This window comes from Acipenser ruthenus, chromosome 51 (assembly GCF_902713425.1).
Source record: "Acipenser ruthenus chromosome 51, fAciRut3.2 maternal haplotype, whole genome shotgun sequence".
In the NCBI taxonomy this organism is placed as follows: domain Eukaryota; kingdom Metazoa; phylum Chordata; class Actinopteri; order Acipenseriformes; family Acipenseridae; genus Acipenser; species Acipenser ruthenus.
Window position 1 is genome coordinate 1,598,637 of NC_081239.1, and position 7,406 is coordinate 1,606,042.

A 7,406-nucleotide genomic window follows, 5' to 3' on the forward strand; every position below is an offset into this window, starting at 1 on the left:
GCTAATGTGTTTGAGTCTTTATTTCTACCCTACTGTGAAGCTAAGAGGGGTACAAACCGCATCACAGACCCTAATCAGCAGTAATCATGGGCTACGCAACGTTACACAAGATAAGATAGTCTTGTCGGGTGCTGTACAGAGTTAATGAAAAGATTATGAATGCAAACCTCTGATTCTGAGTACAGCTGTGCAAAGCATGCTGTTATCTGGCTGCTGTCAGGGACAGAATGTTTTATTGCCTGAGAAAGAATCAATAGAACTGACCTCACCTGACCTTGTGTGAAGCAGGAGTTGCCTGGTGATCATGTTGCTGACACACAGAGGTAAGCCAGCACTAAGCTTTGCAAAGGGGTCTAGAGACTGTATGAAACTGCAGCACTTGGAGGTGCATTGGAGAAGCCGCAAGATCCTCCAGGAACACACACCAGCGCGGTGTCTGATTCTTCCACGAACTGGTAGCTTATAGTCATTTAGCAGACGCTTTTATCCAAAGCGACTTACAGAGACTAGAGGGTGAACTACGCATCATAAACAACTGCTGCTGCTGCTGCAGAGTCACTTCCAATAGGACCTCGTTTGTTTTATGTCTAATCTGAAGGACGGAGCGCAAGGAGGTTCAGTGACTTGCTCAGGGTCACACACACACACACACACACAGTGAGTCGGTGGCTGAGCCGGGATTTGAACCTCCTGATTAGATAAGAAGCCCCTTTCTGCAACCACTGGCTCACCAAGCCTCCTTTAAACAACGTGTGTAACTTCTAATGCATTCAGTTGAAGGAAACTTGTTCTATGTGGACACAGCGCTGTGATTGTGAGACTCTTTCTAGAATCTCAGTACCTCGAAGGAGGAATCAATGATCTTCTCCAGCGTGGCTGCCTGCGCTTTGAACGAGTGATGATGCTTCTCAATCTCAAGCAGCAGCTGGAAATATCTGAACATGAGTTGAGCTTCCCTGAGAGAGAGGGGAGGAGAACAGAGCTATGAGAACGAGAGGAGGCCATTCACACTGTAACCCACAGGAGTACAATAAAGCCCTTGCTTACTTCTCAGGGTACTTCCTCTGACTGTAGTTTTCTTTAATGATGTTTTTCAGAAACATTTCGTCGTCCTGTTCGGTTTCCATCTGGCTGTCTAAAGGGGCACAGACAAGGCAGTCTGTCACACAGCTTGCAATGAATGAACAGCTCAGTGTATTCAATTGAATGGAGAGGCCGAGGGTCGGACGCGAACCGCAACTATACGTTTCAAAGATGAACGTCTTACCATTCAGCTAAAGACTCTGTAGTCAAAAGGTAAGTATGGGTCTGATGCTGATGTCAGTATTTATTAACTCATCAGCCGCTAGGAGGAGATCGACTACAAGCTTCAGCTCTACAATGATTAGGAGAGGAGTGAAACCGGTTCTTCAAATCCACAAGGTCCACAGTAGCCAAACAATGGCTACAGGTGTATAATGTTCATGGATTTGATGCAAATGTCTTTCTGTACATTTGTGTCATTATTTTGCATACATCTGGAAAAAGTCTTAACAAAGGGTGATGAAATTTGGCCTGAACATTATTTAACGCAATCAGATTGTGGGGACATATGGAGGTGTGTCTCTGTCCGTCCACACTAGTAGCTAATCAATGTCTTAAAGGATCCCAGTGATTCAGCGTCAACAACATGGCTAGGTAGCCCATGCCACACCCTCACCACTCTCTGTGTCAGGAAGTGTCACTTACCCCATAGACTTCCTGGATGACAAGGCAAGCAAACTGAGAACTTAGTACAGCACCAGATGTCTGTTTTAAAATACATTTGCTAGAACACGTGTTTCTTTCAAAACTGCACATTTTGAGACCTGTGTAGCCAAGTGCATAACCATTAATGGGATTATTTTGTTAGCTATAGTTATTATAACGAACATTAAGTTGAATTAATAAGACACTGCTTACCCCTTCTCTTAGGAGAACCCATGTCATCCTCAAAGTCGAATTTGGCAGTAGACTGGAAGATTTTAAAAAGCTGTGTTAATAAAATGCATGCCCACCTGCAAGAATACAAAAGTAGTTCACTCTCAATAGAAGCTTCTTAACCCAGTCTTAAAGTCTTCCAGAACCCCCCCTGCAGTGTTTACAAGAAACGCATTGCGTTACCTTTGCTGTGTCCAGCATTTTTTTCCCCCAACATAATCTTGATTGCTTTGATTTTTCTTTTATTCACGCATCATACTTTTATTTGGGAACGTTCGTCAGGAGAAGGAGATATTTTTTTCCTCTGCACATCGCAGTGCGTCCGGATCACGCTCCCTCCTGCAACAATGCTGGTGATGATATGAGTGGGGCATTGTGATAACCAGCAGTGTTGCAGGAGGGAGCGTTATTTGGATACACTGCGATCCTTGGAAGATATTCTCTTTCCCCTGGCGAGCGCCCACATTGAGAAATTTATAACCAATGATTGTGATTAAAAATTGTATCGGCAACGTGATACAAAATCTAACGCTGTGGTACGGACAGCTCAGGACACTGCGAAGGTAATGCATTTCTTGCAGCGTTCTTTCCAGCTGTAGCATCACCTTAAGTTTCTTCCTTGCCACTCGTTTCTTGATAGTGAGCTGGAAGTTATCGACCAACACTGCGATAAACAAGCTGAAAAGCAAAACCGGAGATCAGAAGGGCTTCCACACAGGGAGACGGTTTGATACAGCGACCTCAAACTAGGTCTCCTGGAACCAGGTTTCAAGCCGCTGTTCCTGCACAAGAGGCCTCGTGTTCCCTCAAGTCTGTCTAAAGTAATTATAGCTAACAGCAGTTCTCCACCGTGCACATCCATTCATTAGACAGGTCGCAAATGTGTAGTTTTGAAAGAAACACGTGTTTTACAAAATGTAAAAACATTTGGAACTACAGTCGGTTAAAGTGATCTCCGTTTGTAAGCCATGCTTTTAGACTGTCTTGCACTTCCTGGGTCATCTGGGTCACTTCCTGTGTGCACTTACTTGAGGAAGGTGAAATACTCCACCACAATGTAAAGAGCCAGGAAGATAATGATGAACCAGGATCCTGGAAGAGTGAAGGGAGACGGTACTGTCAGAACCAGCCATCTCAACACTGAACATTTCCACTAGAGAGTTACAGTGTTTACAAGACTTTGCCTTCGCTGTATCCCATGCTGTCATCCCAACAGCTCTGAATTTACAGCATGTACAGTTTCATATTTAACAAAGTACATGTTGACTATATTAACTAACTTACAGGTGTCGCAGGGCAGCACAGGGTTACAATGCAAGCTTTGTATTTAAATACAGTGTAGTTTACAGTAAGTGCAAATAATACTACAAAAATACAATATGAACTAGGATGCTAGGACTACAACAAACTACAAAAAAAAATGGAAACCCCAATGTAAAGTCACTTAATAGGGCGATGGGCCACTATGGTATCCCGCTCTGTGGAGTTCTCGGTGGACCGTTTTTGATGAAACTGGCCGCTCGCGTCCCAGGTTGAAATTTGCAGTCAATTGATCTGCAGTTGCTCGCCTGTTTTGCCTTGCACTTCGAATTAATGCACGGATATCACGATCCTGGAGTATGCGCTTCCGCCTGCTGCTGCCCTTTGCTGATGATGTCTTTCCCTCGGAGTTCCATGCCGACATCACCTTAGACACCGTTGCTCGTGAAACATCAGCAAGTTGAGCTGTCTTGGTCACTGAAGCTCCTGCCAAACGCGTCCCAACAATCACCCCTCTTTCAGAGTCACTGAGGTCTCCTCTTGCAGCCATGCTAGCCATAATTATAGGCAACCAGGCCTGTCCAGCATTTTTATACATGACCCTAAGCATGCTGGGATGTTATTTGCTTAATTAACGCATGAGCCACACCTGTGTGGAAGCCCTTGCTTTCAATATACTTGGTGTCCCTCATTTACCCAGATGTTTCCATTTTCCACTACCTGTATATGTACAGAGCTAGAAGGGGACCCGTGGCTTCAGACAGGGGGAGGGAGGGGCAGGCTGGCTCACCTCTTTCCCTGCTGGTGGTGTAGATGTAGGACCAGTCGTCCAGGGTGAGGAGCTGGAAGAGTGTGAAGATGGTGTTGAACATGGTGCCGAAGCGATCCGGGTCCGACTGGTAGAACATCTCCCGGAATATCACAGCGAACATGACTGAGGACCGGAGCTAAGGAGCACAGCCTGCCAGCTCTGACTCACAAGAAAAATCCTACTCTAAAGAAAATATTACATGCAGACAAATGTATATATTATACTGTAAAAACATGGTAGATAAAAGGGTTCAATATTGAGTCACTTTCTTTATAGACCTGCACAACAAGCATTGAGAGATTATCAAGCAACTTTTTCATATTTGTGGGCCTAATAATGATGATTATTAATCTACTGCATAATTTAAGTACCTTTGCTCTGCTTATGCATCACAGTGCATTAAAAAGCTGGTCAAGAATACTATAATATATTTCTGCAAAGGTAGTTTTAAAAAACTGCAATTAGCTATCTTAACCACACACCAACTTTTAGGAATAGCATCTAATCATGTAAATAGACCCAAATGGGACACTGCAAACGGGACAAGAAAACTGATAACATCCTGCAGCACCGCATGTCAGTTTTAAAATAAAAACACAATGCAATAACATGCATTTCTTTCAAAGCTGGACACTTGAGATCTATGCAGCAAATAGAATACTTTTCTGAAGTATAATTAAGTAGCTAAACGCTCAGATGGGCTCAGTGAATCAACCCGCTGAGATCTGCTCAGACGAGTAGATGAAAATGTTCCAAACGTCTTCTCAGTTTTACACAATTATACTCTGACGCTGGCTAATATACAACACCGAGGGAGTGACTGCATGTGCACAGAGAACAGGAATACCCAAGACTGTCTGCATGGTTCTGCAGCATGACCCAGTGCAGTGAGCTGCTGGTAGTGTCTCGGATACAGAGAAAGGTGAACATGAGCACAATGATGGCTCCCATTGACTGGAGGGACTGCATGCAGGTGGACATGATAGCCTGGAGGTTCTGGAGGAAACTGAGGAGAGAGAGAGAGAGAGAGAGAGAGAGAGAGAGGGAGAGGGAGAGGGAGAGGGAGAGGGAGAGGGAGAGGGAGAGAGAGAGAGGGAGAGGAGGGAGGTGTGACTGCTGGAATCATTTCTATCAGCTATATTCAAAAACGTGTTGTTAGGTCACATTGCCAAAAGTCTTAGGGAGGTTTAGGTTATACAATGTTCTAGTTAGACCCCACCTGGAATACTGTGTCCAGTTCTGGTCACTACAAAATCATCACTGAACTGGAGACGGTACAGAGAACTAGGCTGATCCCAGGACTCAATGAGCTATGAGGACAGGTTCAAATAATGAACTCGCTACTGGAAGCATGGATTAAAATGCATCCTACTCAATTAGATTGTCCTGTTAAATTAGACTTCCTCACGAGGGGCAAATATTCAAAATCTTGCTGCCCCAACTGGTCATGCTTTAAAGCTGTTCAACAGGACGAGATCTTCGTCTGCAGGGATATGCACTCCCCCCCTCACCGGATAGTCCTGAGCACTCGGAACGCCCGGATGGCCCGGATTCCCTTGAAGACTCGGAGAATCCGGAATACCGAGGAGGCATTTCCGCTGAAACTGCCCGAGGACTCGATCAGAGGAAGAATAAAGTCGATGAGACTCATGAAAACAATGACAAAGTCTGCAGAGAGAGACAGACAAGGATCAGGGCAAAACCTGCTAGAATCAAGATTATTATTATGAATGAGTCATTCAGCAGACGCTTTTATCCAAAGCGACTTACAGAGATTAGGGGGTGAGCTATGCTTCGTCAACAACTGCTGCTTCCAATAGGACCTTGTTTGTTTTTACGCCTCATCCGAAGGACGGAGCGCAAGGAGGTTCAGTGACTTGCTCAGGGTCACACACAGGGAGTCAGTGGCTGAGCCGGGATTAAAAACAAGGACCCCCTGGCATCAAGCCCTTTTCTTTAACCACTGGACCACCAAGCCTCCTGGCATACATAAGAACACAAGAGAATCTACGAACGAGATGAGGCCATTCTTAATAAAACTTAATAAAACGATTTTTTTCAATGTCTTCAGTGTTGAAGTGAGTTTTGATTCACATGCTTGTATCCCTGGCTGCTGTGGACTCCACCCCCGATGGATGACGTGTGAAGGATCTCTCAATGGTCCTGTTAAGAGCAGTGTGTGCAGCTCCTATCAGACACTAACCTTGCGTTTCTTCTAATCAAAGCACTTGAAGACATTGAAAAAGACTTCTAGTCGCTTGTCATTGCTTAATGTTGTTGAAGCTGACACCCTGGGATCCTTCAAGAAGCTGCTTGATGAGATTCTGGGATCAATAAGCTACTAACAACCAAACAAGCAAGATGGGCCGAATGGTCTCCTCTCGTTTGTAAACTTTCTTATGTTCTTATGTTCTTATGTCCGGTTCCTCGCAGCTGATTGATCTCAATGTCAGGTTGGGTTTCTTACCCAGATCATTCCATGCATTCTTGAAGAACTTTTTCCTCAACACAGAGACCTTGAGAACAAACTCCAACAGGTAGACTGCGAGGAAGCTAGCGTCCATGACTGAGAAGAACCAGCCTGGGCAGGGAGAGAGGAGAGAGGAGAGAGAGAGAGGAGAGAGAGGAGAAAGGAGAGAGGAGAGAGGAGATAGAGAGAGAGAGAGAGAGAGGAGGGAGAGGAGAGAGGAGAGAAGAGAGAAGACAGAGGAGAGAGAGAGGAGAGAGGAGAGAGAGGAGGGAGAGGAGATAGATAGGAGAGAGGAGAGAGGAGGGAGAGGAGAGAGGAGAGAGGAGAGAGGGAGAGGAGAGAGTAGAGAGGAGAGAGAGGAGAGAGGAGAGAAGAGGGAGAGGAGAGAGAGAGAGATTATGTTATTTCATCTTGTATAAAACAGTATAGTATAGTTTATAAAATACAAGCAAGAAGGAACCAAAATATATTGCTAGTGTTGACATGAGAAAACAAAGAGTCGATCCACCCTCCAAGCGATGGTGCTTTCACGTGGAAAGCCAGTCTGGACCACTTAAATACCACAAGCGCTCTTGTGGGTGTATCATGTCACCAGAACCCCTTGATGGAATTAAGCCTTATTTTTGCACAGTAAAAGGGAAGCCTCACTGAGGGGCTTTAAGGTAATATGGAAATGTTTGCCTTTTGTTTCTAGTCCTTACCTCCCCGTACTGCCACAATGTCGAAGGTCTGAGCCACCAGCGTGCCAGTGTTGAGCACCACGATGCCCAGGATGAAGTTATCGAAGTAGCGGGAGTTTGTGAAGAGGCCAATGATGTGGTACAGAGTCCGGCACCGACCAATCAGAGTCTCCAGCCAGCGATTCAGCCAGCGGTACTTGTAGTTCGGGGGGCGGGACTTCCTGCG